Below are 26,409 nucleotides of genomic sequence, written 5' to 3'. Positions count from 1 at the left end.
ACCGAATAAGTTTTACCTTTACTTTTTTTGAGCACAAGTTCCGTGAACAAAAACACCCTGAACCATGTTGTCCAATTCTTTCGCAAGAAGAGCAAACACACGCTTGTCATTGGTTTGGGATTCAATCTCTTGCAGTTTTCCATTCTAGTTTAGCTATATAATCTAGACAAATTGATGGGTTTAATATATATATAATATTCTGATCAGACGTTGATGTTTGCGAACTCTATGGAATGTATTTGCTCTGAAGTATCCTTTAATAAGGAGTCTTTTAACCTAAGACTTTGATTTGCATGCTGGTGCTAAATTCAGAAATCTCAAAAGCTCCATAGCCCAACATGGGGCTCGAACCAACGACCCTGAGATTAAGAGTGTCATGCTCTACCGAACTGATCTGGCGCTTCTTCCAAGTAACTTCGCATCACAATAGAAATGTTAGAATGCAAGAAATATGTTTCATGAGAAGTAAAACCCTCTTGTATGAAAACAACCTAGGTCTGAGATAATGATCAGATTACAGAATACATTTTACCTTTAATGTTTTTGAGCACAAGTTCCGTGAACAAAAACAACCTGAACCATGTTGTCCAATTATTTCGCAAGAAGATCAAACCAACGCTTGTCATTGGTTAGGGATTCAATCTCTTGCAGTTTTCCATTCTTGTTAGGCTAGATAATCTAGACAAATTGATGGGTTCAATATATATATAATTTTCTGATCAGACATTGATGTTTGCTTGGTGTGTGTGAACTCTATGGAATGTATTTGCTCTGAAGTATCCTTTAATAAGGAGTCTTTTAAGCTAAGACTTTGATCTGCATGCTGGTGCTCAATTCCTAACCTTAAAATCTCCATAGCCCAACGTGGGGCTCGAACCCACGACCCTGAGATTAAGAGTGTCATGCTCTACCGAACTGATCTGGCGCTTCTTCCAAATAACTTCCCATCACAATAGAATGTTAGAATGCAAGAAATATGTTTCATGAGACGTAAAACCCTCTTGTTTGAAAACAACCTAGGTCTGAGATAATGATCAGATTACAGAATACATTTTACCTTTAATGTTTTTGAGCACAAGTTCCGTGAACAAAAACAACCTGAACCATGTTGTCCAATTATTTCGCAAGAAGATCAAACCAACGCTTGTCATTGGTTAGGGATTCAATCTCTTGCAGTTTTCCATTCTAGTTAGGCTAGATAATCTAGACAAATTGATGGGTTCAATATATATATAATTTCCTGATCAGACATTGATGTTTGCTTGGTGTGTGTGAACTCTATGGAATGTATTTGCTCTGAAGTATCCTTTAATAAGGAGTCTTTTAAGCTAAGACTTTGATCTGCATGCTGGTGCTCAATTCCTAACCTTAAAATCTCCATAGCCCAACGTGGGGCTCGAACCCACGACCCTGAGATTAAGAGTGTCATGCTCTACCGAACTGATCTGGCGCTTCTTCCAAATAACTTCCCATCACAATAGAAATGTTAGAATGCAAGAAATATGTTTCATGAGACGTAAAACCCTCTTGTATGAAAACAACCTAGGTCTGAGATAATGATCAGATTACAGAATACATTTTACCTTTAATGTTTTTGAGCACAAGTTCCGTGAACAAAAACAACCTGAACCATGTTGTCCAATTCTTTCGCAAGAAGATCAAACCAACGCTTGTCATTGGTTAGGGATTCAATCTCTTGCAGTTTTCCATTCTAGTTAGGCTAGATAATCTAGACAAATTGATGGGTTCAATATATATATAATTTTCTGATCAGACATTGATGTTTGCTTGGTGTGTGTGAACTCTATGGAATGTATTTGCTCTGAAGTATCCTTTAACAAGGAGTCTTTTAAGCTAAGACTTTGATCTGCATGCTGGTGCTCAATTCCTAACCTTAAAATCTCCATAGCCCAACGTGGGGCTCGAACCCACGACCCTGAGATTAAGAGTGTCATGCTCTACCGAACTGATCTGGCGCTTATTCCAAATAACTTCCCATCACAATAGAAATGTTAGAATGCAAGAAATATGTTTCATGAGAAGTAAAACCCTCTTGTATGAAAACAACCTAGGTCTGAGATAATGATGAGATTACAGAATAAGTTTTACTTTTAAAGTTTTCAGCACAAGTTCCGTGAACAAAAACACCCTGAACCATGTTGTCCAATTCTTTCGCAAGAAGATCAAACCAACGCTTGTCATTGGTTAGGGATTCAATCTCTTGCAGTTTTCCATTCTAGTTAAGCTAGATAATCTAGACAAATTGATGGGTTCAATATATATATAATTTTCTGATCAGCCGTTGATGTTTGCGAACTCTATGGAATGTATTTGCTCTGAAGTATCCTTTAATAAGGAGTCTTTTAACCTAAGACTTTGATTTGCATGCTGGTGCTAAATTCAGAAATCTCAAAAGCTCCATAGCCCAACATGGGGCTCGAACCAACGACCCTGAGATTAAGAGTGTCATGCTCTACCGAACTGATCTGGCGCTTCTTCCAAATAACTTCGCATCACAATAGAAATGTTAGAATGCAAGAAATATGTTTCATGAGAAGTAAAACCCTCTTGTATGAAAACAACCTAGGTCTGAGATAATGATCAGATTACAGAATACATTTTACCTTTAATGTTTTTGAGCACAAGTTCCGTGAACAAAAACAACCTGAACCATGTTGTCCAATTATTTCGCAAGAAGATCAAACCAACGCTTGTCATTGGTTAGGGATTCAATCTCTTGCAGTTTTCCACTCTAGTTAGGCTAGATAATCTTGACAAATTGATGGTTTTAATATATATATATAATATTCTGATCAGCTGTTGATGTTTGCGAACTCTATGGAATGTATTTGCTCTGAAGTATCCTTTAATAAGGAGTCTTTTAAGCTAAGACTTTGATCTGCATGCTGGTGCTCAATTCCGAATCTCAAAAGCTCCATAGCCCAACGTGGGGCTCGAACCCACGATCCTGAGATTAAGAGTGTCATGCTCTACCGAACTGAACTGGCGCTTCTTCCAAATAACTTCCCATCACAATAGAAATGTTAGAATGCAAGAAATATGTTTCATGAGAAGTAAAACCCTCTTGTATGAAAACAACCTAGGTCTGAGATAATAATCAGATTACAGAATAAGTTTTACCTTTAATGTTTTCAGCACAAGTTCTGTGAACAAAAATAGTCTGAACCATGTTGTCCAATTCTTTCGCAAGAAGATCAAACCAACGCTTGTCATTGGTTAGGGATTCAATCTCTTGCAGTTTTCCACTCTAGTTAGGCTAGATAATCTAGACAAATTGATGGGTTCAATATATATATAATTTTCTGATCAGACATTGATGTTTGCTTGGTGTGTGTGAACTCTATGGAATGTATTTGCTCTGAAGTATCCTTTAATAAGGAGTCTTTTAAGCTAAGACTTTGATCTGCATGCTGGTGCTCAATTCCTAACCTTAAAATCTCCATAGCCCAACGTGGGGCTCGAACCCACGACCCTGAGATTAAGAGTGTCATGCTCTACCGAACTGATCTGGCGCTTCTTCCAAATAACTTCCCATCACAATAGAATGTTAGAATGCAAGAAATATGTTTCATGAGACGTAAAACCCTCTTGTTTGAAAACAACCTAGGTCTGAGATAATGATCAGATTACAGAATACATTTTACCTTTAATGTTTTTGAGCACAAGTTCCGTGAACAAAAACAACCTGAACCATGTTGTCCAATTATTTCGCAAGAAGATCAAACCAACGCTTGTCATTGGTTAGGGATTCAATCTCTTGCAGTTTTCCATTCTAGTTAGGCTAGATAATCTAGACAAATTGATGGGTTCAATATATATATAATTTTCTGATCAGACATTGATGTTTGCTTGGTGTGTGTGAACTCTATGGAATGTATTTGCTCTGAAGTATCCTTTAATAAGGAGTCTTTTAAGCTAAGACTTTGATCTGCATGCTGGTGCTCAATTCCTAACCTTAAAATCTCCATAGCCCAACGTGGGGCTCGAACCCACGACCCTGAGATTAAGAGTGTCATGCTCTACCGAACTGATCTGGCGCTTCTTCCAAATAACTTCCCATCACAATAGAAATGTTAGAATGCAAGAAATATGTTTCATGAGACGTAAAACCCTCTTGTATGAAAACAACCTAGGTCTGAGATAATGATCAGATTACAGAATACATTTTACCTTTAATGTTTTTGAGCACAAGTTCCGTGAACAAAAACAACCTGAACCATGTTGTCCAATTCTTTCGCAAGAAGATCAAACCAACGCTTGTCATTGGTTAGGGATTCAATCTCTTGCAGTTTTCCATTCTAGTTAGGCTAGATAATCTAGACAAATTGATGGGTTCAATATATATATAATTTTCTGATCAGACATTGATGTTTGCTTGGTGTGTGTGAACTCTATGGAATGTATTTGCTCTGAAGTATCCTTTAACAAGGAGTCTTTTAAGCTAAGACTTTGATCTGCATGCTGGTGCTCAATTCCTAACCTTAAAATCTCCATAGCCCAACGTGGGGCTCGAACCCACGACCCTGAGATTAAGAGTGTCATGCTCTACCGAACTGATCTGGCGCTTCTTCCAAATAACTTCCCATCACAATAGAAATGTTAGAATGCAAGAAATATGTTTCATGAGAAGTAAAACCCTCTTGTATGAAAACAACCTAGGTCTGAGATAATGATGAGATTACCGAATAAGTTTTACCTTTACTTTTTTTGAGCACAAGTTCCGTGAACAAAAACACCCTGAACCATGTTGTCCAATTCTTTCGCAAGAAGAGCAAACACACGCTTGTCATTGGTTTGGGATTCAATCTCTTGCAGTTTTCCATTCTAGTTTAGCTATATAATCTAGACAAATTGATGGGTTTAATATATATATAATATTCTGATCAGACGTTGATGTTTGCGAACTCTATGGAATGTATTTGCTCTGAAGTATCCTTTAATAAGGAGTCTTTTAACCTAAGACTTTGATTTGCATGCTGGTGCTAAATTCAGAAATCTCAAAAGCTCCATAGCCCAACATGGGGCTCGAACCAACGACCCTGAGATTAAGAGTGTCATGCTCTACCGAACTGATCTGGCGCTTCTTCCAAATAACTTCGCATCACAATAGAAATGTTAGAATGCAAGAAATATGTTTCATGAGAAGTAAAACCCTCTTGTATGAAAACAACCTAGGTCTGAGATAATGATCAGATTACAGAATACATTTTACCTTTAATGTTTTTGAGCACAAGTTCCGTGAACAAAAACAACCTGAACCATGTTGTCCAATTATTTCGCAAGAAGATCAAACCAACGCTTGTCATTGGTTAGGGATTCAATCTCTTGCAGTTTTCCATTCTTGTTAGGCTAGATAATCTAGACAAATTGATGGGTTCAATATATATATAATTTTCTGATCAGACATTGATGTTTGCTTGGTGTGTGTGAACTCTATGGAATGTATTTGCTCTGAAGTATCCTTTAATAAGGAGTCTTTTAAGCTAAGACTTTGATCTGCATGCTGGTGCTCAATTCCTAACCTTAAAATCTCCATAGCCCAACGTGGGGCTCGAACCCACGACCCTGAGATTAAGAGTGTCATGCTCTACCGAACTGATCTGGCGCTTCTTCCAAATAACTTCCCATCACAATAGAATGTTAGAATGCAAGAAATATGTTTCATGAGACGTAAAACCCTCTTGTTTGAAAACAACCTAGGTCTGAGATAATGATCAGATTACAGAATACATTTTACCTTTAATGTTTTTGAGCACAAGTTCCGTGAACAAAAACAACCTGAACCATGTTGTCCAATTATTTCGCAAGAAGATCAAACCAACGCTTGTCATTGGTTAGGGATTCAATCTCTTGCAGTTTTCCATTCTAGTTAGGCTAGATAATCTAGACAAATTGATGGGTTCAATATATATATAATTTTCTGATCAGACATTGATGTTTGCTTGGTGTGTGTGAACTCTATGGAATGTATTTGCTCTGAAGTATCCTTTAATAAGGAGTCTTTTAAGCTAAGACTTTGATCTGCATGCTGGTGCTCAATTCCTAACCTTAAAATCTCCATAGCCCAACGTGGGGCTCGAACCCACGACCCTGAGATTAAGAGTGTCATGCTCTACCGAACTGATCTGGCGCTTCTTCCAAATAACTTCCCATCACAATAGAAATGTTAGAATGCAAGAAATATGTTTCATGAGACGTAAAACCCTCTTGTATGAAAACAACCTAGGTCTGAGATAATGATCAGATTACAGAATACATTTTACCTTTAATGTTTTTGAGCACAAGTTCCGTGAACAAAAACAACCTGAACCATGTTGTCCAATTCTTTCGCAAGAAGATCAAACCAACGCTTGTCATTGGTTAGGGATTCAATCTCTTGCAGTTTTCCATTCTAGTTAGGCTAGATAATCTAGACAAATTGATGGGTTCAATATATATATAATTTTCTGATCAGACATTGATGTTTGCTTGGTGTGTGTGAACTCTATGGAATGTATTTGCTCTGAAGTATCCTTTAACAAGGAGTCTTTTAAGCTAAGACTTTGATCTGCATGCTGGTGCTCAATTCCTAACCTTAAAATCTCCATAGCCCAACGTGGGGCTCGAACCCACGACCCTGAGATTAAGAGTGTCATGCTCTACCGAACTGATCTGGCGCTTCTTCCAAATAACTTCCCATCACAATAGAAATGTTAGAATGCAAGAAATATGTTTCATGAGAAGTAAAACCCTCTTGTATGAAAACAACCTAGGTCTGAGATAATGATGAGATTACCGAATAAGTTTTACCTTTACTTTTTTTGAGCACAAGTTCCGTGAACAAAAACACCCTGAACCATGTTGTCCAATTCTTTCGCAAGAAGAGCAAACACACGCTTGTCATTGGTTTGGGATTCAATCTCTTGCAGTTTTCCATTCTAGTTTAGCTATATAATCTAGACAAATTGATGGGTTTAATATATATATAATATTCTGATCAGACGTTGATGTTTGCGAACTCTATGGAATGTATTTGCTCTGAAGTATCCTTTAATAAGGAGTCTTTTAACCTAAGACTTTGATTTGCATGCTGGTGCTAAATTCAGAAATCTCAAAAGCTCCATAGCCCAACATGGGGCTCGAACCAACGACCCTGAGATTAAGAGTGTCATGCTCTACCGAACTGATCTGGCGCTTCTTCCAAATAACTTCGCATCACAATAGAAATGTTAGAATGCAAGAAATATGTTTCATGAGAAGTAAAACCCTCTTGTATGAAAACAACCTAGGTCTGAGATAATGATCAGATTACAGAATACATTTTACCTTTAATGTTTTTGAGCACAAGTTCCGTGAACAAAAACAACCTGAACCATGTTGTCCAATTATTTCGCAAGAAGATCAAACCAACGCTTGTCATTGGTTAGGGATTCAATCTCTTGCAGTTTTCCATTCTTGTTAGGCTAGATAATCTAGACAAATTGATGGGTTCAATATATATATAATTTTCTGATCAGACATTGATGTTTGCTTGGTGTGTGTGAACTCTATGGAATGTATTTGCTCTGAAGTATCCTTTAATAAGGAGTCTTTTAAGCTAAGACTTTGATCTGCATGCTGGTGCTCAATTCCTAACCTTAAAATCTCCATAGCCCAACGTGGGGCTCGAACCCACGACCCTGAGATTAAGAGTGTCATGCTCTACCGAACTGATCTGGCGCTTCTTCCAAATAACTTCCCATCACAATAGAATGTTAGAATGCAAGAAATATGTTTCATGAGACGTAAAACCCTCTTGTTTGAAAACAACCTAGGTCTGAGATAATGATCAGATTACAGAATACATTTTACCTTTAATGTTTTTGAGCACAAGTTCCGTGAACAAAAACAACCTGAACCATGTTGTCCAATTATTTCGCAAGAAGATCAAACCAACGCTTGTCATTGGTTAGGGATTCAATCTCTTGCAGTTTTCCATTCTAGTTAGGCTAGATAATCTAGACAAATTGATGGGTTCAATATATATATAATTTTCTGATCAGACATTGATGTTTGCTTGGTGTGTGTGAACTCTATGGAATGTATTTGCTCTGAAGTATCCTTTAATAAGGAGTCTTTTAAGCTAAGACTTTGATCTGCATGCTGGTGCTCAATTCCTAACCTTAAAATCTCCATAGCCCAACGTGGGGCTCGAACCCACGACCCTGAGATTAAGAGTGTCATGCTCTACCGAACTGATCTGGCGCTTCTTCCAAATAACTTCCCATCACAATAGAAATGTTAGAATGCAAGAAATATGTTTCATGAGACGTAAAACCCTCTTGTATGAAAACAACCTAGGTCTGAGATAATGATCAGATTACAGAATACATTTTACCTTTAATGTTTTTGAGCACAAGTTCCGTGAACAAAAACAACCTGAACCATGTTGTCCAATTCTTTCGCAAGAAGATCAAACCAACGCTTGTCATTGGTTAGGGATTCAATCTCTTGCAGTTTTCCATTCTAGTTAGGCTAGATAATCTAGACAAATTGATGGGTTCAATATATATATAATTTTCTGATCAGACATTGATGTTTGCTTGGTGTGTGTGAACTCTATGGAATGTATTTGCTCTGAAGTATCCTTTAACAAGGAGTCTTTTAAGCTAAGACTTTGATCTGCATGCTGGTGCTCAATTCCTAACCTTAAAATCTCCATAGCCCAACGTGGGGCTCGAACCCACGACCCTGAGATTAAGAGTGTCATGCTCTACCGAACTGATCTGGCGCTTCTTCCAAATAACTTCCCATCACAATAGAAATGTTAGAATGCAAGAAATATGTTTCATGAGAAGTAAAACCCTCTTGTATGAAAACAACCTAGGTCTGAGATAATGATGAGATTACAGAATAAGTTTTACTTTTAAAGTTTTCAGCACAAGTTCCGTGAACAAAAACACCCTGAACCATGTTGTCCAATTCTTTCGCAAGAAGATCAAACCAACGCTTGTCATTGGTTAGGGATTCAATCTCTTGCAGTTTTCCATTCTAGTTAAGCTAGATAATCTAGACAAATTGATGGGTTCAATATATATATAATTTTCTGATCAGCCGTTGATGTTTGCGAACTCTATGGAATGTATTTGCTCTGAAGTATCCTTTAATAAGGAGTCTTTTAACCTAAGACTTTGATTTGCATGCTGGTGCTAAATTCAGAAATCTCAAAAGCTCCATAGCCCAACATGGGGCTCGAACCAACGACCCTGAGATTAAGAGTGTCATGCTCTACCGAACTGATCTGGCGCTTCTTCCAAATAACTTCGCATCACAATAGAAATGTTAGAATGCAAGAAATATGTTTCATGAGAAGTAAAACCCTCTTGTATGAAAACAACCTAGGTCTGAGATAATGATCAGATTACAGAATACATTTTACCTTTAATGTTTTTGAGCACAAGTTCCGTGAACAAAAACAACCTGAACCATGTTGTCCAATTATTTCGCAAGAAGATCAAACCAACGCTTGTCATTGGTTAGGGATTCAATCTCTTGCAGTTTTCCACTCTAGTTAGGCTAGATAATCTTGACAAATTGATGGTTTTAATATATATATATAATATTCTGATCAGCTGTTGATGTTTGCGAACTCTATGGAATGTATTTGCTCTGAAGTATCCTTTAATAAGGAGTCTTTTAAGCTAAGACTTTGATCTGCATGCTGGTGCTCAATTCCGAATCTCAAAAGCTCCATAGCCCAACGTGGGGCTCGAACCCACGATCCTGAGATTAAGAGTGTCATGCTCTACCGAACTGAGCTGGCGCTTCTTCCAAATAACTTCCCATCACAATAGAAATGTTAGAATGCAAGAAATATGTTTCATGAGAAGTAAAACCCTCTTGTATGAAAACAACCTAGGTCTGAGATAATAATCAGATTACAGAATAAGTTTTACCTTTAATGTTTTCAGCACAAGTTCTGTGAACAAAAATAGTCTGAACCATGTTGTCCAATTCTTTCGCAAGAAGATCAAACCAACGCTTGTCATTGGTTAGGGATTCAATCTCTTGCAGTTTTCCACTCTAGTTAGGCTAGATAATCTAGACAAATTGATGGGTTCAATATATATATAATTTTCTGATCAGACATTGATGTTTGCTTGGTGTGTGTGAACTCTATGGAATGTATTTGCTCTGAAGTATACTTTAATAAGGAGTCTTTTAAGCTAAGACTTTCATCTGCATGCTGGTGCTCAATTCTGAATCTCAAAAGCTCCATAGCCCAACGTGGGGCTCAAACCCACGACCCTGAGATTAAGAGTGTCATGCTCTATCGAACTGAGCTGGCGCTTCTTCCGAATAACTTCCCATCACAATAGAAATGTTAGAATGCAAGAAATATGTTTCATGAGAAGTAAAACCCTTTACCTTTAATGTTTTCAGCACAAGTTCCGTGAACAAAACACCCTGAACAATGTTGTCCAATTCTTTCGCAAGAAGATCAAACTCACGCTTGTCATTGGTTTGGGATTCAATCTCTTGCAGTTTTCCATTCTAGTTTAGCTATATAATCTAGACAAATTGATGGGTTTAATATATATATATAATATTCTGATCAGCTGTTGATGTTTGCGAACTCTATGGAATGTATTTGCTCTGAAGTATCCTTTAATAAGGAGTCTTTCAAGCTAAGACTTTGATCTGCATGCTGGTGCTCAATTCCGAATCTCAAAGCTCCATAGCCCAACGTGGGGCTCGAACCCACGACCCTGAGATTAAGAGTGTCATGCTCTACCGAACTGATCTGGCGCTTCATCCAAATAACTTCGCATCACAATAGAAATGTTAGAATGCAAGAAATATGTTTCATGCGAAGTAAAACCCTCTTGTATGAAAACAACCTAGGTCTGAGATAATGATGAGATACAGAATAAGTTTTACCTTTAATGTTTTTGAGCACAAGTTCCGTGAACAAAAAACGCCTGAACCATGTTGTCCAATTCTTTCGCAAGAAGATCAAACACACGCTTGTCATTGGTTAGGGATTCAATCTCTTGCAGTTTTCCATTCCAGTTGAGCTAGATAATCTAGACAAATTGATGGGTTCAATATATATATAATTTTCTGATCAGCCGTTGATGTTTGCTTGGTGTGTGTGAACTCTATGGAATGTATTTGCTCTGAAGTATCCTTTAATAAGGAGTCTTTTAAGATAGACTTTGATCTGCATGCTGGTGCTCAATTCCTAACCTTAAAATCTCAATAGCCCAACGTGGGGCTCGAACCCACGACCCTGAGATTAAAAGTGACATGCTCTACCGAACTGAGCTGGCGCTTCTTCCAAATAACTTCCTATCACAATAGAAATGTTAGAATGCAAGAAATATGTTTCATGAGAAGTAAAACCCTCTTGTATGAAAACAACTTAGGTCTGAGATAATGATCAGATTACAGAATAAGTTTTACCTTTAATGTTTTCAGCACAAGTTCCGTGAACAAAAACACCCTGAACCATGTTGTCCAATTCTTTCGCAAGAAGACCAAACCAACGCTTGTCATTGGTTAGGGATTCAATCTCTTGCAGTTTTCCATTCTAGTTTAGCTAGATAATCTAGACAAATTGATGGGTTCAGTATATATATAATTTTCTGATTTGCTTGGTGTGTGTGAATTCTATGGAATGTATTTGCTCTGAAGTATCCTTTAATAAGGAGTCTTTTAAGCTAAGACTTTCAACTGCATGCTGGTGCTCAATTCCTAACCTTAAAATCTCCATAGCCCAACGTGGGGCTCAAACCCACAACCCTGAGATTAAAAGTGTCATGCTCTACCGAACTGAGCTGGCGGTTCTTCCAAATAACTTCCCATCACAATAGAAATGTTAGAATGCAAGAAATATGTTTCATGAGAAGTAAAACCTTCTTGTATTTAAACAACCTAGGTCTGAGATAATGATGAGATTACAGAATAAGTTTTACATTTAATATTTTTGAGCACAAGTTCCGTGAACAAAAACCGCCTGAACAATGTTGTGTAATTCTTTCGCAAGAAGATCAAACACACACTTGTCATTGGTTAGGGATTCAATCTCTTGCAGTTTTCCATTCTAGTTAAGCTAGATAATCTAGACAAATTGATGGGTTCAATATATATATAATTTTCTGATCAGCCGTTGATGTTTGTTTGGTGTGTGTGAACTCTATGGAATGTATTTGCTCTGAAGTATCCTTTAATAAGGACTCTTTTAACCTAAGACTTTGATCTGCATGCTGGTGCTCAATTCCTAACCTTAAAATCTCCATAGCTCAACGTGGGGCTCAAACCCCGTCCCTGAGATTAAGAGTCTCATGCTCTACCGAACTGAGCTAGCCGGGCTTCTTCCTTATAACTTCCCATCACAATAGAAATTTTAGAATGCAAGAAATATGTTTCATGAGACGTAAAACCCTCTTGTATGAAAACAACCTAGGTCTGAGATAATGATCAGATTACAGAATACATTTTACCTTTAATGTTTTTGAGCACAAGTTCCGTGAACAAAAACAACCTGAACCATGTTGTCCAATTATTTCGCAAGAAGATCAAACCAACGCTTGTCATTGGTTAGGGATTCAATCTCTTGCAGTTTTCCATTCTAGTTAGGATAGATAATCTAGACAAATTGATGGGTTCAATATATATATAATTTTCTGATCAGACATTGATGTTTGCTTGGTGTGTGTGAACTCTATGGAATGTATTTGCTCTGAAGTATCCTTTAATAAGGAGTCTTTTAAGCTAAGACTTTGATCTGCATGCTGGTGCTCAATTCCTAACCTTAAAATCTCCATAGCCCAACTTGGGGCTCGAACCCACGACCCTGAGATTAAGAGTGTCATGCTCTACCGAACTGATCTGGCGCTTCTTCCAAATAGCTTCCCATCACAATAGAAATGTTAGAATGCAAGAAATATGTTTCATGAGACGTAAAACCCTCTTGTATGAAAACAACCTAGGTCTGAGATAATGATCAGATTACAGAATACATTTTACCTTTAATGTTTTTGAGCACAAGTTCCGTGAACAAAAACAACCTGAACCATGTTGTCCAATTATTTCGCAAGAAGATCAAACCAACGCTTGTCATTGGTTAGGGATTCAATCTCTTGCAGTTTTCCATTCTAGTTAGGCTAGATAATCTATACAAATTGATGGGCTCAATATATATATATAATTTTCTGATCAAACATTGATGTTTGCTTGGTGTGTGTGAACTCTATGGAATGTATTTGCTCTGAAGTATCCTTTAATAAGGAGTCTTTTAAGCTAAGACTTTGATCTGCATGCTGGTGCTCAATTCCTAACCTTAAAATCTCCATAGCCCAACGTGGGGCTCGAACCCACGACCCTGAGATTAAGAGTGTCATGCTCTACCGAACTGATCTGGCGCTTCTTCCAAATAACTTCCCATCACAATAGAAATGTTAGAATGCAAGAAATATGTTTCATGAGAAGTAAAACCCTCTTGTATGAAAACAACCTAGGTCTGAGATAATGATGAGATTACAGAATAAGTTTTACTTTTAAAGTTTTCAGCACAAGTTCCGTGAACAAAAACACCCTGAACCATGTTGTCCAATTCTTTCGCAAGAAGATCAAACCAACGCTTGTCATTGGTTAGGGATTCAATCTCTTGCAGTTTTCCATTCTAGTTAAGCTAGATAATCTAGACAAATTGATGGGTTCAATATATATATAATTTTCTGATCAGCCGTTGATGTTTGCGAACTCTATGGAATGTATTTGCTCTGAAGTATCCTTTAATAAGGAGTCTTTTAACCTAAGACTTTGATTTGCATGCTGGTGCTAAATTCAGAAATCTCAAAAGCTCCATAGCCCAACATGGGGCTCGAACCAACGACCCTGAGATTAAGAGTGTCATGCTCTACCGAACTGATCTGGCGCTTCTTCCAAATAACTTCGCATCACAATAGAAATGTTAGAATGCAAGAAATATGTTTCATGAGAAGTAAAACCCTCTTGTATGAAAACAACCTAGGTCTGAGATAATGATCAGATTACAGAATACATTTTACCTTTAATGTTTTTGAGCACAAGTTCCGTGAACAAAAACAACCTGAACCATGTTGTCCAATTATTTCGCAAGAAGATCAAACCAACGCTTGTCATTGGTTAGGGATTCAATCTCTTGCAGTTTTCCACTCTAGTTAGGCTAGATAATCTTGACAAATTGATGGTTTTAATATATATATATAATATTCTGATCAGCTGTTGATGTTTGCGAACTCTATGGAATGTATTTGCTCTGAAGTATCCTTTAATAAGGAGTCTTTTAAGCTAAGACTTTGATCTGCATGCTGGTGCTCAATTCCGAATCTCAAAAGCTCCATAGCCCAACGTGGGGCTCGAACCCACGATCCTGAGATTAAGAGTGTCATGCTCTACCGAACTGAGCTGGCGCTTCTTCCAAATAACTTCCCATCACAATAGAAATGTTAGAATGCAAGAAATATGTTTCATGAGAAGTAAAACCCTCTTGTATGAAAACAACCTATGTCTGAGATAATAATCAGATTACAGAATAAGTTTTACCTTTAATGTTTTCAGCACAAGTTCTGTGAACAAAAATAGTCTGAACCATGTTGTCCAATTCTTTCGCAAGAAGATCAAACCAACGCTTGTCATTGGTTAGGGATTCAATCTCTTGCAGTTTTCCACTCTAGTTAGGCTAGATAATCTAGACAAATTGATGGGTTCAATATATATATAATTTTCTGATCAGACATTGATGTTTGCTTGGTGTGTGTGAACTCTATGGAATGTATTTGCTCTGAAGTATACTTTAATAAGGAGTCTTTTAAGCTAAGACTTTCATCTGCATGCTGGTGCTCAATTCTGAATCTCAAAAGCTCCATAGCCCAACGTGGGGCTCAAACCCACGACCCTGAGATTAAGAGTGTCATGCTCTATCGAACTGAGCTGGCGCTTCTTCCGAATAACTTCCCATCACAATAGAAATGTTAGAATGCAAGAAATATGTTTCATGAGAAGTAAAACCCTTTACCTTTAATGTTTTCAGCACAAGTTCCGTGAACAAAACACCCTGAACAATGTTGTCCAATTCTTTCGCAAGAAGATCAAACTCACGCTTGTCATTGGTTTGGGATTCAATCTCTTGCAGTTTTCCATTCTAGTTTAGCTATATAATCTAGACAAATTGATGGGTTTAATATATATATATAATATTCTGATCAGCTGTTGATGTTTGCGAACTCTATGGAATGTATTTGCTCTGAAGTATCCTTTAATAAGGAGTCTTTCAAGCTAAGACTTTGATCTGCATGCTGGTGCTCAATTCCGAATCTCAAAAGCTCCATAGCCCAACGTGGGGCTCGAACCCACGACCCTGAGATTAAGAGTGTCATGCTCTACCGAACTGATCTGGCGCTTCTTCCAAATAACTTCGCATCACAATAGAAATGTTAGAATGCAAGAAATATGTTTCATGAGAAGTAAAACCCTCTTGTATGAAAACAACCTAGGTCTGAGATAATGATGAGATACAGAATAAGTTTTACCTTTAATGTTTTTGAGCACAAGTTCCGTGAACAAAAAACGCCTGAACCATGTTGTCCAATTCTTTCGCAAGAAGATCAAACACACGCTTGTCATTGGTTAGGGATTCAATCTCTTGCAGTTTTCCATTCCAGTTGAGCTAGATAATCTAGACAAATTGATGGGTTCAATATATATATAATTTTCTGATCAGCCGTTGATGTTTGCTTGGTGTGTGTGAACTCTATGGAATGTATTTGCTCTGAAGTATCCTTTAATAAGGAGTCTTTTAAGATAGACTTTGATCTGCATGCTGGTGCTCAATTCCTAACCTTAAAATCTCAATAGCCCAACGTGGGGCTCGAACCCACGACCCTGAGATTAAAAGTGACATGCTCTACCGAACTGAGCTGGCGCTTCTTCCAAATAACTTCCTATCACAATAGAAATGTTAGAATGCAAGAAATATGTTTCATGAGAAGTAAAACCCTCTTGTATGAAAACAACTTAGGTCTGAGATAATGATCAGATTACAGAATAAGTTTTACCTTTAATGTTTTCAGCACAAGTTCCGTGAACAAAAACACCCTGAACCATGTTGTCCAATTCTTTCGCAAGAAGACCAAACCAACGCTTGTCATTGGTTAGGGATTCAATCTCTTGCAGTTTTCCATTCTAGTTTAGCTAGATAATCTAGACAAATTGATGGGTTCAGTATATATATAATTTTCTGATTTGCTTGGTGTGTGTGAATTCTATGGAATGTATTTGCTCTGAAGTATCCTTTAATAAGGAGTCTTTTAAGCTAAGACTTTCAACTGCATGCTGGTGCTCAATTCCTAACCTTAAAATCTCCATAGCCCAACGTGGGGCTCAAACCCACAACCCTGAGATTAAAAGTGTCATGCTCTACCGAACTGAGCTGGCGGTTCTTCCAAATAACTTCCCATCACAATAGAAATGTTAGAATGCAAGAAATATGTTTCATGAGAAGTAAAACCTTCTTGTATTTAAACAACCTAGGTCTGAGATAATGATGAGATTACAGAATAAGTTTTACATTTAATATTTTTGAGCACAAGTTCCGTGAACAAAAACCGCCTGAACAATGTTGTGTAATTCTTTCGCAAGAAGATCAAACACACACTTGTCATTGGTTAGGGATTCAATCTCTTGCAGTTTTCCATTCTAGTTAAGCTAGATAATCTAGACAAATTGATGGGTTCAATATATATATAATTTTCTGATCAGCCGTTGATGTTTGTTTGGTGTGTGTGAACTCTATGGAATGTATTTGCTCTGAAGTATCCTTTAATAAGGACTCTTTTAACCTAAGACTTTGATCTGCATGCTGGTGCTCAATTCCTAACCTTAAAATCTCCATAGCTCAACGTGGGGCTCAAACCCCGTCCCTGAGATTAAGAGTCTCATGCTCTACCGAACTGAGCTAGCCGGGCTTCTTCCTTATAACTTCCCATCACAATAGAAATTTTAGAATGCAAGAAATATGTTTCATGAGACGTAAAACCCTCTTGTATGAAAACAACCTAGGTCTGAGATAATGATCAGATTACAGAATACATTTTACCTTTAATGTTTTTGAGCACAAGTTCCGTGAACAAAAACAACCTGAACCATGTTGTCCAATTATTTCGCAAGAAGATCAAACCAACGCTTGTCATTGGTTAGGGATTCAATCTCTTGCAGTTTTCCATTCTAGTTAGGATAGATAATCTAGACAAATTGATGGGTTCAATATATATATAATTTTCTGATCAGACATTGATGTTTGCTTGGTGTGTGTGAACTCTATGGAATGTATTTGCTCTGAAGTATCCTTTAATAAGGAGTCTTTTAAGCTAAGACTTTGATCTGCATGCTGGTGCTCAATTCCTAACCTTAAAATCTCCATAGCCCAACGTGGGGCTCGAACCCACGACCCTGAGATTAAGAGTGTCATGCTCTACCGAACTGATCTGGCGCTTCTTCCAAATAGCTTCCCATCACAATAGAAATGTTAGAATGCAAGAAATATGTTTCATGAGACGTAAAACCCTCTTGTATGAAAACAACCTAGGTCTGAGATAATGATCAGATTACAGAATACATTTTACCTTTAATGTTTTTGAGCACAAGTTCCGTGAACAAAAACAACCTGAACCATGTTGTCCAATTATTTCGCAAGAAGATCAAACCAACGCTTGTCATTGGTTAGGGATTCAATCTCTTGCAGTTTTCCATTCTAGTTAGGCTAGATAATCTATACAAATTGATGGGCTCAATATATATATATAATTTTCTGATCAAACATTGATGTTTGCTTGGTGTGTGTGAACTCTATGGAATGTATTTGCTCTGAAGTATCCTTTAATAAGGAGTCTTTTAAGCTAAGACTTTGATCTGCATGCTGGTGCTCAATTCCTAACCTTAAAATCTCCATAGCCCAACGTGGGGCTCGAACCCACGACCCTGAGATTAAGAGTGTCATGCTCTACCGAACTGATCTGGCGCTTCTTCCAAATAACTTCCCATCACAATAGAAATGTTAGAATGCAAGAAATATGTTTCATGAGAAGTAAAACCCTCTTGTATGAAAACAACCTAGGTCTGAGATAATGATGAGATTACAGAATAAGTTTTACTTTTAAAGTTTTCAGCACAAGTTCCGTGAACAAAAACACCCTGAACCATGTTGTCCAATTCTTTCGCAAGAAGATCAAACCAACGCTTGTCATTGGTTAGGGATTCAATCTCTTGCAGTTTTCCATTCTAGTTAGGCTAGATAATCTAGACAAATTGATGGGTTCAATATATATATAATTTTCTGATCAGCCGTTGATGTTTGCTTGGTGTTTGTGAACTCTATGGAATGTATTTGCTCTGAAGTATCCTTTAATAAGGAGTCTTTTAAGCTAAGACTTTGATCTGCATGCTGGTGCTCAATTCCGAATCTCAAAAGGTCCATAGCCCAACGTGGGGCTCGAACCCACGACCCTGAGATTAAGAGTGTCATGCTCTATCGAACTGAGCTGGCACTTCTTCCAAATAACTTCCCTTCATAATAGAAATGTTACAATGCAAGAAATATGTTTCATGAGAAGTAAAACCCTCTTGTATGAAAACAACCTAGGTCTGAGATAATGATGAGATTACCGAATAAGTTTTACCTTTACTTTTTTTGAGCACAAGTTCCGTGAACAAAAACACCCTGAACCATGTTGTCCAATTCTTTCGCAAGAAGAGCAAACACACGCTTGTCATTGGTTTGGGATTCAATCTCTTGCAGTTTTCCATTCTAGTTTAGCTATATAATCTAGACAAATTGATGGGTTTAATATATATATAATATTCTGATCAGACGTTGATGTTTGCGAACTCTATGGAATGTATTTGCTCTGAAGTATCCTTTAATAAGGAGTCTTTTAACCTAAGACTTTGATTTGCATGCTGGTGCTAAATTCAGAAATCTCAAAAGCTCCATAGCCCAACATGGGGCTCGAACCAACGACCCTGAGATTAAGAGTGTCATGCTCTACCGAACTGATCTGGCGCTTCTTCCAAATAACTTCGCATCACAATAGAAATGTTAGAATGCAAGAAATATGTTTCATGAGAAGTAAAACCCTCTTGTATGAAAACAACCTAGGTCTGAGATAATGATCAGATTACAGAATACATTTTACCTTTAATGTTTTTGAGCACAAGTTCCGTGAACAAAAACAACCTGAACCATGTTGTCCAATTATTTCGCAAGAAGACCAAACCAACGCTTGTCATTGGTTAGGGATTCAATCTCTTGCAGTTTTCCACTCTAGTTAGGCTAGATAATCTTGACAAATTGATGGTTTTAATATATATATATAATATTCTGATCAGCTGTTGATGTTTGCGAACTCTATGGAATGTATTTGCTCTGAAGTATCCTTTAATAAGGAGTCTTTTAAGCTAAGACTTTGATCTGCATGCTGGTGCTCAATTCCGAATCTCAAAAGCTCCATAGCCCAACGTGGGGCTCGAACCCACGATCCTGAGATTAAGAGTGTCATGCTCTACCGAACTGATCTGGCGCTTCTTCCAAATAACTTCGCATCACAATAGAAATGTTAGAATGCAAGAAATATGTTTCATGAGAAGTAAAACCCTCTTGTATGAAAACAACCTAGGTCTGAGATAATGATGAGATACAGAATAAGTTTTACCTTTAATATTTTTGAGCACAAGTTCCGTGAACAAAAAACGCCTGAACCATGTTGTCCAATTCTTTCGCAACAAGATCAAACACACGCTTGTCATTGGTTAGGGATTCAATCTCTTGCAGTTTACCATTCTAGTTAAGCTAGATAATCTAGACAAATTGATGGGTTCAATATATATATAATTTTCTGATCAGCTGTTGATGTTTGCTTGGTGTGTGTGAACACTATGGAATGTATTTGCTCTGAAGTATCCTTTAATAAGGAGTCTTTTAATCTAAGACTTTGATCTGCATGCTGGTGCTCAATTCCGAATCTCAAAAGCTCCATAGACCAACGTGGAGTCAAACCCACGACCCTGAGATCAAGAGTCTCATGCTCTACCGAACTGAGCTAGCCGTGCTTCTTATTTATGACTTCCCATCACAACAGAAATGTTAGAATGCAAGAAATATGTTTCATGAGACGTAAAACTCTCTTGTATGAAAACAACCTAGGTCTGAGATAATGATCAGATTACAGAATACATTTTACCTTTAATGTTTTTGAGCACAAGTTCTGTGAACAAAAACAACCTGAACCATGTTGTCCAATTATTTCGCAAGAAGATCAAACCAACGCTTGTCATTGGTTAGGGATTCAATCTCTTGCAGTTTTCCATTCTAGTTAGGCTAGATAATCTAGACAAATTGATGGGTTCAATATATATATAATTTTCTGATCAGACATTGATGTTTGCTTGGTGTGTGTGAACTCTATGGAATGTATTTGCTCTGAAGTATCCTTTAATAAGGAGTATTTTAAGCTAAGACTTTCATCTGCATGCTGGTGCTCAATTCCTAACCTTAAAATCTCCATAGCCCAAAGTGGGGCTCGAACCCATGACCCTGAGATTAAGAGTGTCATGCTCTACCGAACAGATCTGGCTCTTCTTCCAAATAACTTCCCATCACAATAGAAATGTTAGAATGCAAGAAATACGTTTCATGAGAAGTAAAACCCTCTTGTATGAAAACAACCTAGGTCTGAGATAATGATGAGATTACAGAATAAGTTTTACTTTTAAAGTTTTCAGCACAAGTTCCGTGAACAAAAACACCCTGAACCATGTTGTCCAATTCTTTCGCAAGAAGATCAAACCAACGCTTGTCATTGGTTAGGGATTCAATCTCTTGCAGTTTGTGTGTGAACTCTATGGAATGTATTTGCTCTGAAGTATCCTTTAATAAGGAGTCTTTTAAGCTAAGACTTTGATCTGCATGCTGGTGCTCAATTCCGAATCTCAAAAGCTCCATGAAATATGTTTCATGAGAAGTAAAACCCTCTTGTATGAAAACAACCTAGGTCTGAGATAATGATCAGATTACAGAATAAGTTTTACCTTTAATGTTTTCAGCACAAGTTCCGTGAACAAAAACACCCTGAACCATGTTGTCCAATTCTTTCGCAAGAAGATCAAACACACGCTTGTCATTGGTTTGGGATTCAATCTCTTGCAGTTTTCCATTCTAGTTTAGCTATATAATCTAGACAAATTGATGGGTTTAATATATATATAATATTCTGATCAGCCGTTGATGTTTGCGAACTCTATGGAATATATTTTCTCTGAAGTATCCTTTAATAAGGAGTCTTTTAAGATAGACTTCGATCTGCATGCTGGTGCTCAATTCCTAACCTTAAAATCTCCATAGCCCAACATGGGGCTCGAACCCACGACCCTGAGATTAAAAGTGTCATGCTCTACCGAACTGAGCTGGCGCTTCTTCCAAATAACTTCCCATCACAATAGAAATGTTAGAATGCAAGAAATATGTTTCATGAGAAGTAATACCCTCTTGTATGAAAACAACCTAGGTCTGAGATAATGATCAGATTACAGAATAAGTTTTACCTTTAATGTTTTCAGCACAAGTTCCGTGAACAAAAACACCCTGAACCATGTTGTCCAATTCTTTCGCAAGAAGACCAAACCAACGCTTGTCATTGGTTAGGGATTCAATCTCTTGCAGTTTTCCATTCTAGTTAAGCTAGATAATCTAGACAAATTTATGGGTTCAATATATATATAATTTTCTGATCAGCCGTTGATGTTTGCTTGGTGTGTGTGAACTCTATGGAATGTATTTGCACTGAAGTATCCTTTAATAAGGAGTCTTTTAAGCTAAGACTTTGATCTGCATGCTGGTGCTCAATTCCTAACCTTAAAATCTCCATAGCCCAACGTGGGGCTCGAACCCAGGACCCTGAGATTAAAAGTGTCATGCTCTACCGAACTGAGCTGGCGGTTCTTCCAAATAACTTCCCATCATAATAGAAATGTTAGAATGCAAGAAATATGTTTCATGAGAAGTAAAACCCTCTTGTATGAAAACAACCTAGGTCTGAGATAATGATGAGATTACCGACTAAGTTTTACCTTTAATATTTTTGAGCACAAGTTCCGTGAACAAAAACCGCCTGAACCATGTTGTCCAATTCTTTCGCAAGAAGATCAAACACATGCTTGTCATTGGTTAGGGATTCAATCTCTTGCAGTTTTCCATTCTACTTAAGCTAGATAATCTAGACAAATTGATGGGTTCAATATATATATAATTTTCTGATCAGCCGTTGATGTTTGCTTGGTGTGTGTGAACACTATGGAATGTATTTTCTCTGAAGTATTCTTTAATAAGGAGTCTTTTAAGCTAAGACTTTGATCTGCATGCTGGTGCTCAATTCCGCATCTCAAAAGCTCCATAGCCCAACGTGGGGCTCGAACCCACGACCCTGAGATTAAGAGTCTCATGCTCTACCGAACTGAGCTAGCCAGGCTTCTTCCTTATAACTTCCCATCACAATAGAAATGTTAGAATGCAAGAAATATGTATCATGAGAAACATCTCATGGGTTCAGTATATATATAATTTTCTGATCAGACGTTGATGTTTGCTTGGTGTGTGTGAACTCTATGGAATGTATTTGCTCTGAAGTATCCTTTAATAAGGAATCTTTTAAGCTAAGACTTTGATCTGCATGCTGGTGCTCAATTCCGAATCTCAAAAGCTCCATAGCCCAACGTGGAGTCAAACCCACGACCCTGAGATCAAGAGTCTCATGCTCTACCGAACTGAGCTAGCCGGGCTTCTTATTTATGACTTCCCATCACAATAGAAATGTTAGAATGCAAGAAATATGTTTCATGAGAAGTAAAACCCTCTTGTATGAAAACAACCTAGGTCTGAGATAATAATCAGATTACAGAATAAGTTTTACCTTTAATGTTTTCAGCACAAGTTCTATGAAACAAAAATAGTCTGAACCATGTTGTCCAATTCTTTCGCAAGAAGATCAAACCAACGCTTGTCATTGGTTAGGGATTCAATCTCTTGCAGTTTTCCATTCTAGTTAAACTAGATAATCTAGACAAATTGATGGGTTCAATATATATATAATTTTCTGATCAGCCGTTGATGTTTGCTTGGTGTGTGTGAACTCTATGGAATGTATTTGCTCTTAAGTATCCTTTAATAAGGAGTCTTTTAAGCTAAGACTTTGATCTGCATGCTGGTGCTCAATTCCGAATCTCAAAAGGTCCATAGCCCAACGTGGGGCTCGAACCCACGATCCTGAGATTAAGAGTCTCATGCTCTACCGAACTGAGCTAGCCAGGCTTCTTCCTTAGAACTTCCCATCACAATAGAAATGTTAGAATGCAAGAAATATGTTTCATGAGAAGTAAAACCCTTTACCTTTAATGTTTTCAGCACAAGTTCCGTGAACAAAACACCCTGAACCATGTAGTCCAATTCTTTCGCAAGAAGATCAAACTCACGCTTGTCATTGGTTTGGGATTCAATCTCTTGCAGTTTTCCATTCTACTTAAGCTAGATAATCTAGACAAATTGATGGGTTTAATATATATATATAATATTCTGATCAGCTGTTGATGTTTGCGAACTCTATGGAATGTATTTGCTCTGAAGTATCCTTTAATAAGGAGTCTTTTAAGCTAAGACTTTGATCTGCATGCTGGTGCTCAATTCCGAATCTCAAAATCTCCATATACCAACGTGGGGCTCGAACCCACGACCCTGAGATTAAGAGTGTCATGCTCTACCGAACTGATCTGGCGCTTCTTCCAAATAACTTCGCATCACAATAGAAATGTTAGAATGCAAGAAATATGTTTCATGCGAAGTAAAACCCTCTTGTATGAAAACAACCTAGGTCTGAGATAATAATCAGATTACAGAATAAGTTTTACCTTTAATGTTTTCAGCACAAGTTCTGTGAACAAAAATAGTCTGAACCATGTTGTCCAATTCTTTCGCAAGAAGATCAAACCAACGCTTGTCATTGGTTAGGGATTCAATCTCTTGCAGTTTTCCATTCTAGTTAAACTAGATAATCTAGACAAATTGATGGGTTCAATATATATATAATTTTCTGATCAGCCGTTGATGTTTGCTTGGTGTGTGTGAACTCTATGGAATGTATTTGCTCTTAAGTATCCTTTAATAAGGAGTCTTTTAAGCTAAGACTTTGATCTGCATGCTGGTGCTCAATTCCGAATCTCAAAAGGTCCATAGCCCAACGTGGGGCTCGAACCCACGATCCTGAGATTAAGAGTCTCATGCTCTACCGAACTGAGCTAGCCAGGCTTCTTCCTTAGAACTTCCCATCACAATAGAAATGTTAGAATGCAAGAAATATGTTTCATGAGAAGTAAAACCCTTTACCTTTAATGTTTTCAGCACAAGTTCCGTGAACAAAACACCCTGAACCATGTAGTCCAATTCTTTCGCAAGAAGATCAAACTCACGCTTGTCATTGGTTTGGGATTCAATCTCTTGCAGTTTTCCATTCTACTTAAGCTAGATAATCTAGACAAATTGATGGGTTTAATATATATATATAATATTCTGATCAGCTGTTGATGTTTGCGAACTCTATGGAATGTATTTGCTCTGAAGTATCCTTTAATAAGGAGTCTTTTAAGCTAAGACTTTGATCTGCATGCTGGTGCTCAATTCCGAATCTCAAAATCTCCATATACCAACGTGGGGCTCGAACCCACGACCCTGAGATTAAGAGTGTCATGCTCTACCGAACTGATCTGGCGCTTCTTCCAAATAACTTCGCATCACAATAGAAATGTTAGAATGCAAGAAATATGTTTCATGCGAAGTAAAACCCTCTTGTATGAAAACAACCTAGGTCTGAGATAATGATGAGATACAGAATAAGTTTTACCTTTAATGTTTTTGAGCACAAGTTCCGTGAACAAAAAACGCCTGAACCATGTTGTCCAATTCTTTCGCAAGAAGATCAAACACACGCTTGTCATTGGTTAGGGATTCAATCTCTTGCAGTTTTCCATTCCAGTTGAGCTAGATAATCTAGACAAATTGATGGGTTCAATATATATATAATTTTCTGATCAGCCGTTGATGTTTGCTTGGTGTGTGTGAACTCTATGGAATGTATTTGCTCTGAAGTATCCTTTAATAAGGAGTCTTTTAAGATAGACTTTGATCTGCATGCTGGTGCTCAATTCCTAACCTTAAAATCTCCATAGCCCAACGTGGGGCTCGAACCCACGACCCTGAGATTAAAAGTGACATGCTCTACCGAACTGAGCTGGCGCTTCTTCCAAATAACTTCCTATCACAATAGAAATGTTAGAATGCAAGAAATATGTTTCATGAGAAGTAAAACCCTCTTGTATGAAAACAACTTAGGTCTGAGATAATGATCAGATTACAGAATAAGTTTTACCTTTAATGTTTTCAGCACAAGTTCCGTGAACAAAAACACCCTGAACCATGTTGTCCAATTCTTTCGCAAGAAGACCAAACCAACGCTTGTCATTGGTTAGGGATTCAATCTCTTGCAGTTTTCCATTCTAGTTTAGCTAGATAATCTAGACAAATTGATGGGTTCAGTATATATATAATTTTCTGATTTGCTTGGTGTGTGTGAATTCTATGGAATGTATTTGCTCTGAAGTATCCTTTAATAAGGAGTCTTTTAAGCTAAGACTTTCAACTGCATGCTGGTGCTCAATTCCTAACCTTAAAATCTCCATAGCCCAACGTGGGGCTCAAACCCACAACCCTGAGATTAAAAGTGTCATGCTCTACCGAACTGAGCTGGCGGTTCTTCCAAATAACTTGCCATCACAATAGAAATGTTAGAATGCAAGAAATATGTTTCATGCGAAGTAAAACCCTCTTGTATGAAAACAACCTAGGTCTGAGATAATGATGAGATACAGAATAAGTTTTACCTTTAATGTTTTTGAGCACAAGTTCCGTGAACAAAAAACGCCTGAACCATGTTGTCCAATTCTTTCGCAAGAAGATCAAACACACGCTTGTCATTGGTTAGGGATTCAATCTCTTGCAGTTTTCCATTCCAGTTGAGCTAGATAATCTAGACAAATTGATGGGTTCAATATATATATAATTTTCTGATCAGCCGTTGATGTTTGCTTGGTGTGTGTGAACTCTATGGAATGTATTTGCTCTGAAGTATCCTTTAATAAGGAGTCTTTTAAGATAGACTTTGATCTGCATGCTGGTGCTCAATTCCTAACCTTAAAATCTCCATAGCCCAACGTGGGGCTCGAACCCACGACCCTGAGATTAAAAGTGACATGCTCTACCGAACTGAGCTGGCGCTTCTTCCAAATAAC

The 26,409-nt window shown here is 37.6% G+C and overlaps 1 non-coding gene across 1 annotated transcript; it reads right to left on the bottom strand.

Annotated features, from left to right (window-relative positions):
- Positions 1 to 22,470: 22,470 nt before the first annotated feature.
- Positions 22,471 to 22,544, bottom strand: trnak-cuu (transfer RNA lysine (anticodon CUU)). Its single transcript has one exon. It is a non-coding gene; the product is annotated as a tRNA-Lys (tRNA).
- Positions 22,545 to 26,409: the final 3,865 nt, after the last annotated feature.

The sequence above is a fragment of the Platichthys flesus genome, chromosome 20 (assembly GCF_949316205.1).
Source record: "Platichthys flesus chromosome 20, fPlaFle2.1, whole genome shotgun sequence".
Classification (NCBI taxonomy): Eukaryota; Metazoa; Chordata; class Actinopteri; order Pleuronectiformes; family Pleuronectidae; genus Platichthys; species Platichthys flesus.
The sequence above is the reverse complement of the archived record's forward strand: the minus strand, read 5'-3'. Positions and strand labels throughout refer to the sequence as shown.